We start from the raw sequence: 12135 nt of genomic DNA on the forward strand, positions 1-12135 counted from the left end.
GATAAAGTTTTATCAAAGCAATCTAGTATCAGAAATCTGAACTTTGGTAAGAAAGTCAATAAAGTATTGATTTCTAGAAGTCCAGCTGATTTCTGATTACACGTCAAAGCTAGTGGGAGCATGAGTGTTATGCTAATAATCATCATGTTAGTGGGAGCATGATAATTATGATAAAGGTTGCAAGTGAGCAATGTTAATTATAGAAAACAAAAGTTTCAATTCGTGAGGCTGCAGGGGTTGAAAAAGTTGTTTTGCTATAATTAAGGGAGAGGAAATTATACTTCATTTCAATTCTAAAAGCTTAGATTGAGATTTTAATCGTATTTAGTCAAGGATATATATATATATATATATATATATATATATATATATATGAATTTCATGTTGGAATGGCTCAACATAAGGAAATTCTATATATGGGTCCATTATTTGCGTTCTAAAATTCGATTATGATTACGGCATCCCTTTTCATAATCTGAATTATGAGAACTTGGCAAATAGAAATGGAAATGTTATAGCAAAAGACTGGTTTAGTCTTTATGTGAGACATCATGACTCGTGTCCCATATGCTTCGGATATAAGATCGATTACATGTGCTATATTTATCCTTTCTAAAATTTTCCAAATGCCTGGGGCATTAAGAAGGGAAAAGGTCTAGAATTGGATATGACTAAAATGATTAAGCAATTGTCGAGGACAATCTAAGGATGACCAAAGATTGGTTGCTCAAGGACGGTTGGAAGTATAATGTTAATTCTGGAAGGACCATATTGACATAATCTGTAAGGAGGCAACTCTTGTTCAGAAGTGATAGTCAAAATGGAATATGGAAATGTTTCAAAGTTAGAAATTATTCAATCTGTGTAAGATTAGGAAACTTAATGAAAGAAGGATGTTTCCAAGGAACTGATCTCCTTTGGAATGCTCTGTAATGATTGTTGTCAAGTCTTTCTGACTTTGTGCATAATCATTAAGAGGATCAATGCATATAAGTTTAGAATCTAACAGATTTCAGTAAATGGCATGAATTTGGAATTCTTGCATTTGCAGTAAGGATTTGGGACTGTGAAAAGAGGATCATTGGAGTGATGTTCAATTGATCTATTTTACAAAGTAAAGATCATAGACAAACATAGTATGCATACTTGGTGTATGGCATGACTAGTGTTTAGAAAACATAGTGTACATGCTTGGAGCATGGGACAACTATTGTTTTAAATTCAAGAATAAAGTTGATAGCTGAAACAGTATACAATGAATAATGTGTAATCATATGGTGATAAATAAAAGGTGTTTTATTTATATTCATAAGTTCTGAGACCATATTGGATTCGATTATTATTGTGTTTCACTTTGCATGTTTTGACTTCCAGAATAACTAGGTCATTGTTCTGATGGACTAAGTTATTCAAACCATCCACAGTCGGTCATATGTTGGAAGTAGATATGAATCAAGACTGTCATGGGTTGGATTGTAGAGGTCTAAGATGTTGGACAAAGGGCTACAACACTCATGAGTGCTCATAAGTTCTGAGTATTGGATTCAACCCGCGCTCATTGGAATCACTTCATGGATTTTATCACGAGTGATCATGAGACGATAATATCTTATATTCTTCAAACCTAGAGATATGAGTTGTTACTATGAGTTGGTTATACATTGATTGCACGAAAACGCATTGGTAACTCGATTTTATAAAACGTGCCTTTGTGTATGATTCAACAAGTAGTAGAACAAGCCATATGAGTCGAAGTTTATCCATTCCTTTTACCTTCGGGATAAAAGCGATATCTGTGGGCCCCTCGATGATTTGGTGATGACAAATGTAAGTGCTCGGCCGGGCCAGGACTAATTTGATTTGTTCAATTAGTCAGTCGTCATAAATCGGAAATCGGGAAACAACAAATGGACAGAGAGAATGATTATAATCCATGTCTCAGTCCATATGATATCTAGAATGGAGGAATATATGATCCCTTATCTAATGGACAAGTCATTGACAAAGGTCAGAGATCATCGACAAGGTCAGAGTTCGACAGAAGCTTTTGAGAGCTACGATTGCCAGTCGGTTTTTGAAGTCGTACGCAATAATAGTTTTAGACTTATCCAAGTGGGAGACTGTTGGATTAATGTCTAAGTCCATAACTATAATTGGTAAGACTTGACCCGACCCGGCATGGTCCATTTGGGTTGCATGGCATCATGCATTTGGATAGACTAAAATGAGAGAAATAACACTTAAGGTTTATTAATATATTATAAGTTCTAATATATTAATAAGGTTATTTAATTAGTATTGATCAAGAATTAATTTGGAATTAATTAAGTGATCAATATGAGACTAATTAAATATATGGGTTGATTGTGTAAATCATTCATTCTTATATATGTGGGCTTGTGATCCAAGATTCCTTATGTTGGACTAAGTCCATGGGGTGACCCATGGATACTCCATGGAGGTTAAAATCCATGGAGCATAAGGAATGGGTAAAGTTATGAGTTACATGGTGTAACCCTAATAGCCACCATATAAAAGAATCCCATGGCTCAAGAAATCGTGCACTAATGTGTGAATATGAGGGCTAGACGATTTCAAGGAGTGTTCCATTTCTCTCAAGTCATTCCATGTGCATTTGGTGTTGTGTGAACCATTTGAGGTGTCACACTTGGGGCACTAGGCACTCAAGCTTCATGAAGACAATCTACATCAAAGAGGTATGTAATTCTAACTTGATATGTTCATATGAATCAATGTTATTATGCTAGTTAGGATGAATACCTTGGAAAGTTCATATTTGCATGTATAATAGAGAAAACATAGATCCAAGGTATTTAGGGTTGCATGTACACTTAGGAGTGTTAGAATGCTTAAAACCCATCACCTGAATCCGTTGGAAATTTTTTTCCACATGAAGATGATGTTCCACGATTGTATTGTGGAAATGAAATCATGTTTCCGTTCCTCCACCCCCTCCAATAATTCTCCCTGACCCACGTGTTCGAAGACTTGAAAAGTTCAAGGTCACTCAAGCCCTATTGGCAAAAGACACGAAAATGGAAAGTCTATATGTGCTCATGTCTTGGATATGAGGTTACATATTGATAGATTAGGATTGTTGGGTGTCGATGTTTAAAGGAAGTTGGTTGTTGACTTGGTTCTTCAGTCATTTCCCGAATCATATGGTAAGTTCGTTAGAGAGTATTATATGATGGACCACGACATGACCCTTATTGATTTGACTTATTTGCTTATTGCTGCTGAATCAGAAATGATTTGGCGCACTGGTCAGCAAATTTGTCTGGTAAATCAATATCCCAACCTTCTATGGGCAATGGCGACATTGGAAGTCCTGAAAAGTTTTCTCAACGCAAGAGAAAGGCTAAGTCTGAGATAGTCCTGTGTACCATTCCAAAAGAGTCCATATGGTTCTACTGCCAAGAGAAGGGGCATTGGTCACAAAGCTGCCCTGACTACCTGAGAAATCTAAGAGATGGGAGAGTCAAGATGTATGACTCTACTTCAGGTAAAATCCACTATCTAAATCTATTAAGTTCCTTTTAGATTCTTAATACATAATGTGATAAGATTACATTTGGTGTTTTGTAGGGTCAAAGAAAAAGGAAGCTTAGAAAGAAAGAAGTGAGCTGAATCTGGTCATGAAGAAATGGATTTCGATCGCATGATTCAAGGATCAGACTTTTAAGCTACTACTTTAGAGTTAGGATAGATTGCTAAGTAATATTTACATAGTTTTCATTTGTAATCACATTGTAAGGACAATATTTTTCCGCAATAAAATAAATTTTGATTTATCTTATTTATGTTTCCTTGCGATGGATTTTATGAAAATTGGTGTTTGAATGGTTCTATTGTTAGCAATATTGTGAATGGATTTGATTCTTAGTTATGTTATTTGTGGTAATGTCAGAAATTTACCAAATGAGGAAAGATTCTCATCGCCCAAGTTTCAATTGGACAAAAACTTGGAATCATGCAACTGGTATTGTGTGATGAATGAGAACCTTCATATTTGGAAAATTGAGACTAATTCCTTGTTCACATAAGTATGTGAGTCAAGTGAAGGACTATGAGGTAGAGTAGCAATCCAATCATTCCCCTATACTTCTTCTGATCAACAGAAACACTTGATGGGTCCGAGAAGATCTTCTGTCTGAAACCCACTGGAACCTTTGCAGAGGAAAACGTTTCCATTGAATACTTTTCAGAAGTTCGGAGATGTATTTCTCCTGATGAATAAATATTCCTTCGTTGGTTTGCTTAACTTGTAGACCGAGAAAGAAACTTAATTCATAATTCATGCTCATTTAGAATCGACTAACCATTAACTTTGCAAAATCATCAACCGTTATTGAATCCATAGATCCAAAGATGATGTCGTCAACATATATTTGAACTAACATGAGATGGTTTCCATTTTATCTTCGGAATAATGTAGGATCAAGAATTCCTCTTTGAAAACCTGAACGCTTCAGAAAATCGGTGAGAGTCTCGTACCAAGTGAGTGGATCTTGCTTAAGGCCATAAACAACTTTTTGAAGTTTGTAACAGTAGTTTGGATATGATAGATTTACAAATCCAGGGGATGTTGAAGATACACTTCGGTATCAAGTTTACCGTTGATAAATGAACTTTTAACATCCATTTGGTAAACTTTAAAGCCTTTGTGAGCAGCATAAGAGAGAAAGATTCGGATCCCTTCAATAGGAGCAAAAGTCTCGTTGTAGTCGAGTCCTTCGATCTGAGGAAATCCTTTGGCCACCAATATCGCTTTGTTTCTGGTTATAACTCCGGCGTCGTCGAGATTGTTTCGGAAGACCCATCTTGTACCAAAAATAGTGTGATCATGATTAGGAGGGACGAAAGTCCACACTTGATTTGTATTAAATTCTGCTACCTGTTCTTGAATGGCTATAATCCAATCAGCATGTTCCAAAGCATCCTTGATGGACTTTGGTTCGGTCATTGATATGAATGCCTAGAAATGACACTCATTTTCAATATTAGTAGCAGAATGAGTTTGAACACCAGCGTTGAGATTTCCAATGACTTGATTTGGAGGATGATCCTTTGTCCAAATATACAATCTCGGAAGGTCTCCGGCGTCGTCGAGATTGTTTCGGAAGACCCATCTTGTACCAAAAATAGGGTGATCATGATTAGGAGGGACGAAAGTCCACACTTGATTTGTATTAAATTCTGCTACCTGTTCTTGAATGGCTATAATCCAATCAGCATGTTCCAAAGCATCCTTGATGGACTTTGGTTCGGTCATTGATATGAATGCCTAGAAATGACACTCATTTTCAATATTAGTAGCAGAATGAGTTTGAACACCAGCGTTGAGATTTCCAATGACTTGATTTGGAGGATGATCCTTTGTCCAAATATACAATCTCGGAAGGTCTTGTGCAACGGATGACCGGATATGAACAATGTGGTTGTGTTGCTCCCCCTGAATAGTTTGAATTTGAGGATGATGCTCCCCCTGAATTTCTAAACCGGATATGTCGATATCGTCATAGTTCGGAAAGTCAAAGAAGTTAGAATCGTTTTCGTTGTTGTTCGAAATGGGATCAAATTCAGTGAATTGATCTGTTGCATCTTGAAATCCATCAATATTTGATTCAAGGGTTGGATGACTATTCTCCCCCTCAACCTGATAAGGTTAAAATGGATTGGAATCAAATGGAGGAAAGGTTGGGGTCAGACCAGAGACATTTTGAGAGATCAAAGCTTCAGTTGATGAGGAGCGTCTTGGTCAAGATTCCAAATCAAGAGCAGTCTTTATTGGTCTTAACAAGCGTTCGAAATCAACTTCATGGATAATTTGAGGATTCGGAGACCTAGGAAGTGGAGCATTGAACTCCATGATATCAGTGGTGACATGAGCAGGATCTGAATATCGAATAAAATTATCATCAAAAGTGACATCATAGCTTTCTTTAAGTACATGAGTTCTACGATTTAGAACTCTGTAAGCTTTAGACTTGGCTGAGTATCCCAAAAAGATGGCTTCATCGGCTTTTGGTAGAAACTTGGTGAGTTGATCACGTTTGTTTTTAATAAAGCATCAACAACCAAAAGCGTGTAAGAACGAGATACTCGGCTTGCGACCATTCATTACTTCGTACGGTATCATGTTGAGATGACGATTGATGATTCTTCGATTTTGGGTGAAGCAAACAGTGGAGAAGGCTTCGACCCAGAGATAGAGAGGAAGATTTTCATAGTTCAACATCGATCGAGCGACCTAAACAAGAGTTCAGTTTCTTCTTTCAACCACACCATTTTTCCGAGGAGTGTAGGGAGCTGAGAGATTGTATTCGATGCCTTTGTCGGTGAGGAATTTGTCAATGGTGGCATTTGTAAATTCGGAGCCATTATCACTCCGGATTCTTTTAACAGGAAGTTTGACACGAACTTCAACTCCTTTGATGAAATTTATGAGTTCAAAGGCAGTTTCAGATTTTAGCCCAAGGAAGAAGACCTAAGTGAACCTTGTGTAGTCATCAACAATCACAAGAATATACTTTTTGAGATGTAGACTTTCTACGGTTGATGGTCCACAGAAATCGATATGAAGACGTTCCAGTGGATCCGAAATGGACTTTTCAATGATGACAGGATAATATTTCTTTGATTTATTTCCACATTCACAAGCAACGCAGAGATGATCATTTTCGAATTTGAGCAGTGGCAGACATCGAACCATTTCACCGGAAACTAGATCATTCATGTATCGGAAGTTGTGATGAGCGAGCCTCCGATGCCATAGCCAACTTACGTCAGGCATGACCTTTGAAAGAAGACAAAGTTGGGGCTTTCCGATAATCACGTTGATGTCTAAAGGATACATGTTTTTGATGCAATCAGATTTGATGAGACACTCTTTCCGTACTCCTATCATAACGTATCTATGCTTCTTGCATAATTCAACTCTTCGGTTTGCATCAGTGAGTTCAGCCACACTGATCAGATTATGCTTGAGATCAGCCACATACGCCACATTAGAGACAAAGAAGTTTTTGTTGGTCAAGACACCATAACCTCGAATTTGTGAATTTGAATTATTTCCATCAATGTTGTAAAACTCGCCGAGTTGGCCGATTACTCATCCGACTACTCCCTACTCGGCCCCTTACCGAGGCGAGTTACAAAATCCAAGTACTCCCCGCTCGACCCCTTACTGAAGCGAAAAGTGTTGTAAAACTCGACCAACTCAATGATTAATATGTATGATATACTTAATGATTTATTATTTAACATACACACATGTGATTATTACTAAATACACACATATGTATATAATTTTGTTATATATTTCAATCAACTTATGGTTTTAACTTATGATTTTGACATATATAATTTCCCTAAAAATATTTCTACATGAATTACCGAATCTGAGTATTCCCGAGTACTCGCTACTCGGTAGTCGGCCAAACAGGTATCGAGCAGCGAGTTCTACAACCATGATTGCCATATGTTATGCAACTAGCATTAGGAGCGAGCTTCAGAGCACACAAATTGTCTTTCTGCCCAGTCATTTGCATGGAACAAGCACTATGAATATACCATATTGTATCTTGTTTCGAAGCACAAAATGCTTGCAAAATTAGTGAGATTTGGAGTTTTTAGGCTCCGAGTTATATTTAGGGACTTTGGCATGGGTTTTGAACTTTATTTGTGATTTCTGAGCATATAGAATTTCGGAAGGCTTTTTTCGAGATTCTTTTGGAAAGAAGCAGAATGTCATGGTCTTTTCATTTATCCAAAAATCATATTCAACCAATGGTTGATTGAATATTGATTTTCTAAGAGGAACTGTTTTCTGAGATGTTGAAGGAGTGACTGTGTTCGTAGATGTTACAGTTGTGTTTTCAGACTTTTTCACTTTCAATTAAAACTTTTGTTTTAAGTCTTTGGAAGATTTTTGAACAACAGTTTTCCTAGCAACTTCTCCTTTGTTTGTTGCTTTCGAAGGCACATTAGTTTTTGGAAATTGTTTTGGTTTGAAAATCATGCCATCAGATTTAGCAATAAACACAAGAGAAGAAACTGTCTGAGGAGAGTCGGTATCAACAGTGACCTTTTTTATACAACCATTAATAGATTTGTTCTGAACATTCGAACTAGCAGGATTAGCTGGCGTCTAAAGGATCTTAACAGGCATGAAGGCATTGTGATTCATAGTAGTTGGATTGGCTTTTGAGATACATTCTTCTCTGGTTTCTCAATGAATCTAGAGGATTTCCTAGACCTAGTTTCTTTCTTAAGTGTATTCCTAGCTTCGGTCTTTGAATGAACAATATCTTTCTTGTTCAACCAGGGTTTCTTCCGAGAGTTAGATGATAACTTGGAAGTTTGTCCGGTTGATGGATTGTTGAAACTTGGCTTAATTGGCACTAGAGTCGATTTCGATATCACATCAGAGTTAGAGATACAAGAGTCGGATGAGTTATCACATAACATTTCCTCATCTACATCACTATCATATGTCGCCCAAACAAATTCGGATTTGTCAGAGTCATGTCCATCTGTCTCGGGAATAATTTCATCAATAACACAATTGTTTGGTGGATCTAAGTTCGGAAACTGAGCTCTAGTACAGTCGATGTCAGGGAAAGATTCTGAAGACCGATTCAGGTCCAGGGATATCAGAGGCAGAAGAGGCGTGAAATCAGGACATGTAACAATGATAGGTTTGAAATTAGGAATCAGAGATTGAAACTTGTCCAAAGTCTTAGGAAGGGACGACAAAGGTGAGACAGGGGTATCTAAATAAGTATGGTTTAGAATGTCTCCCATAAACGTTAGTTATTGAATTTCCTTCAAGGGATGAACAACTGGCTTCGAAAACATGCTTTCGAGACTTGGTGCTTTGGACGATGGGTGACGAAAATTATGTGTCATCCGTTTGTTTGCGTCAAGAATGAGAACTACTATTCTACTTTATAAATATTTACGTTTTTTATAAGCAGAACACTTGGTAAGAGATTGTTTATTGTAATATATATATATATATATATATATATATATATATATATATATATATATATATATATAAAAATGTCTCAACTTAGGAATATTAAACTTAATACTTTTTTTGCAAAATAGTCTTTATGGTTATCTGTTCTCTTCGAGCTTCATTTTTGTGTGGGGGCATTTTATGCCATTTTTCCCATTCTTTTTGGTCAGGTGTTCACACGTGTTTCCTCACAGTTATGTCCACCGTTTTTCCCCCAATCACCTTTGGATTGCTGTCCACCGCCTAATTTCACCTGTCCACCGCCTCAAATAATCTACCTTCCATCACCGGCTCCATTCGATGCTTCCATCACCGGTTTCCTGTGACATCTGCGTCGCCCTCCCTGGCTGTTCTTTTTATCCCTAACTTCACCGGTGGTCTCTCTATCCGAAAGCAATGAAGAAACCACAACAAGAAAACGGAGACACGAAAACTAGAGGCACCAAAGGATTCACCCCACCTCTTTTTCCACCGTTCATCAATCTCTTCCATCTACTGTATGGTCTTCTCCGTTCATCAATCTCTTCCATCTACTGTATGGTCTTCTAAATTAATTGAAGCGGTATGATTTTCTTTTCTATTTGAGTTTGATTTAGCATCCATCTTCACCATATGACAACCGTTGGATAATCAGCTTACTCGATTCTTCTTCTCTCATTTCTATTTCCTTTTCAACGTTATTGCAGCCTATCCTCTACATTCGACAGCTTCTCTCTTTTCTTCTTCATTTGGATTTCATCGACCATCCATAGGGAAACATCGACTGCGACGTATTCGAAGCCGGCTGATCATCGACTCCATTCCCACCTATTCGTCGTGAATCCGCTTCCATGGTCGGTGCGTAAACGTTCTTCTACCACGGATTCCATCGTCGCACACAACAAATTGCAGAATCCTGTCCGATTCTGTAATCCCTACACCCAAAAATGGTCCCCGTTCCTCGAATTACCGTTTTCTCAAAATTAGGGCTTTCATTTTTTAGTAGTCATTAGTTTCTTTAGCAACTCTTTCATCTTGATCGCAAAATCTACTCTCTCTCTCATCTCTGATATCATTAAAATGACATGCGTGTTTCTTATTTCAGTGATAAAAAGATGGAAGGAGATGAAGGTTTGTGTTTAAGAGGCTAATTGATTGCTGAAAGAGTAGATTCCAAGGCTACTAACGATGAATCTGAACAAATTGACAAAAAGGTTTGCCTTTTTCATACTCATTGTATATTTGAATCTGTTTTCTTATACTCAAATATGTTAGTGTGTATGTGTGTGTTTCAATAGTGAGTTTTTGACTGCTAATTCTTTCTCAGATTCTCAAACATTCACCATTTTGACTATGTTCTTTGTTTTTTAAAGCTAGCCGAGATCAATTTTGTTTGTCTCAGTAGCAACCTTAGAAAACATAACTACCAAAATTAACTTTGGGTCGTTTCTCTTACAGATGAATAACATTATATTTGCAAGTATTCAACTGTATATATTTCCCAAACTACAAGGTGCATGTGCTCTTCCATTTTAATGATGCTAAATGATAACAAGGGCAAACTCGTCCACAATTGTTTGCAACAGATGAACAAATGTAGATTAAAGCAGGAAATCACAAATTATTTGATTAATCCTTTCGGTTTAATAACCAGATCGTGTTCCTGGTGGATCTTCAACTGGCTCTGTGTAGCAGTTAGTGACAAAGTTGCTGATTTCTCTTTGGGTGAGTTTACAGGGAATGTTTTTTTTTTTGGACTAAACGAAACAAGAGTAAATGGCCGTTTTTCCCTTTTGTCTATATGTGTAGGCACTGACACAGGTGGAAGTGTAAGAGTCCATTGTCCATATTAGACTGAGTAATGCTATTGAGTAAAAAAAAAGTGCAATTCTTTACTTCTAGTAATTTTATTTACCAACTTTTATATTTCTTCGATCAAACTTTGAAGTTTTCTTCTTTTCAATGAATTTGTTTGACTTATGCCATTTTTTTCTTTGATTTCAGATTCATTTGGATTGGCACCAAATTCGGGTCATAACTGAAAAGGCTTGAGTTCATAATGTTGAAGCATATTTTCAGGTAATGTAATGGGAGTGGGGTTCGACAAAATGATATATAATATATACAACTAATGTATGTTTCTTTATGCAGGAGGAGGGTGTTATTAGGCTAAAAGTCACTGAAGTTTTTATTTTAGAGTTTAAGCACTGTTTGGTATGATGGAATATTGGAAGGAATGAAATGCTTCATTTCATTGGAATGAAATTTCAAATTTTCTTTTGCTTCCATGTCTTTCGTACATAAAACCTGAGAAAATGATGAGTTCTAACAAAATGTGGTTTTACATTTTTAGGTTGGCATGGATATAGGTAATGACCATGTATTATTCTCTCGCTACCGTTATAGTTAATCTACTTTGTCTTTCACCCGTAATAGCATTGTACTTGAAGATGCCAAAAACGGTATTGAAGTTAGAATCAAAGCAAAAGTCTACCGGCTTTTTTATATTGTCTTGTAACAAACCAACATCATGTTATGAATTTGAAGAAATCTACAAAGGTCCCAATTGTACTTATTAGGGACAAAAATGACTATCAACTTTACATATATTTTCTTAAAAGACAATCTTTATATGGTTTAAAGTTTAAACATGTTTTTAATTGCTTGCAAAAATATCCAAATATGGTAGGGTAGAACAGGGTTAATTTTCATTTTTTGTATTTAATTATTACATGGTTAGGAAAATCCATGATAAAAAAAAACACATTTTAAAAGGATGGGATATATACATTTTATCTAATACCCCAAAAATGTTAAATGCTGAATAAAATGATGTTCGCATTAATATTTGAATGGTTATGGTGAAATTGTTAGTTGTATAGTTTATACAACAAAAATGGTTCTTTTTTTTAGAAATCAGTTATTTGCCATTCATTTTTACCATATTATATACTCGCTCTCAATTTATCATTCTGACTGTTAATAAAAAAGCTACTACATGTATATGTCATGGTTAGAATTAAATTATATAATTCAAAATATAAACACGAGCAACATATATGCATGTCTTCTTTGGTCAATTTATATACCAATCTTTACACCACAGG

General features: G+C 36.3%; 1 long non-coding RNA gene across 8 annotated transcripts; it reads left to right on the plus strand.

The window, feature by feature from the left end:
- The first annotated feature begins 9190 nt into the window (after nucleotides 1–9190).
- On the plus strand, nucleotides 9191–11533 carry LOC145111170 (uncharacterized). 8 transcript variants are annotated; one of them, XR_013710205.1, is made up of 8 exons: nucleotides 9192–9611; nucleotides 9736–9886; nucleotides 10134–10242; nucleotides 10487–10541; nucleotides 10683–10753; nucleotides 10838–10910; nucleotides 11033–11107; nucleotides 11180–11533. It is a non-coding gene; the product is annotated as an uncharacterized LOC145111170 (long non-coding RNA). The 8 variants fall into 8 exon arrangements; XR_013710206.1 differs by having other exon boundaries at nucleotides 9191–9611; nucleotides 10487–10753; nucleotides 10838–10929; XR_013710204.1 differs by having other exon boundaries at nucleotides 9191–9611; nucleotides 10487–10753.
- The last annotated feature ends 602 nt before the right edge of the window (nucleotides 11534–12135 follow it).

This window comes from Lactuca virosa, chromosome 5 (assembly GCF_052849685.1).
Source record: "Lactuca virosa cultivar CGN04683 chromosome 5, Lactuca_virosa_CGN04683_v6, whole genome shotgun sequence".
In the NCBI taxonomy this organism is placed as follows: domain Eukaryota; kingdom Viridiplantae; phylum Streptophyta; class Magnoliopsida; order Asterales; family Asteraceae; genus Lactuca; species Lactuca virosa.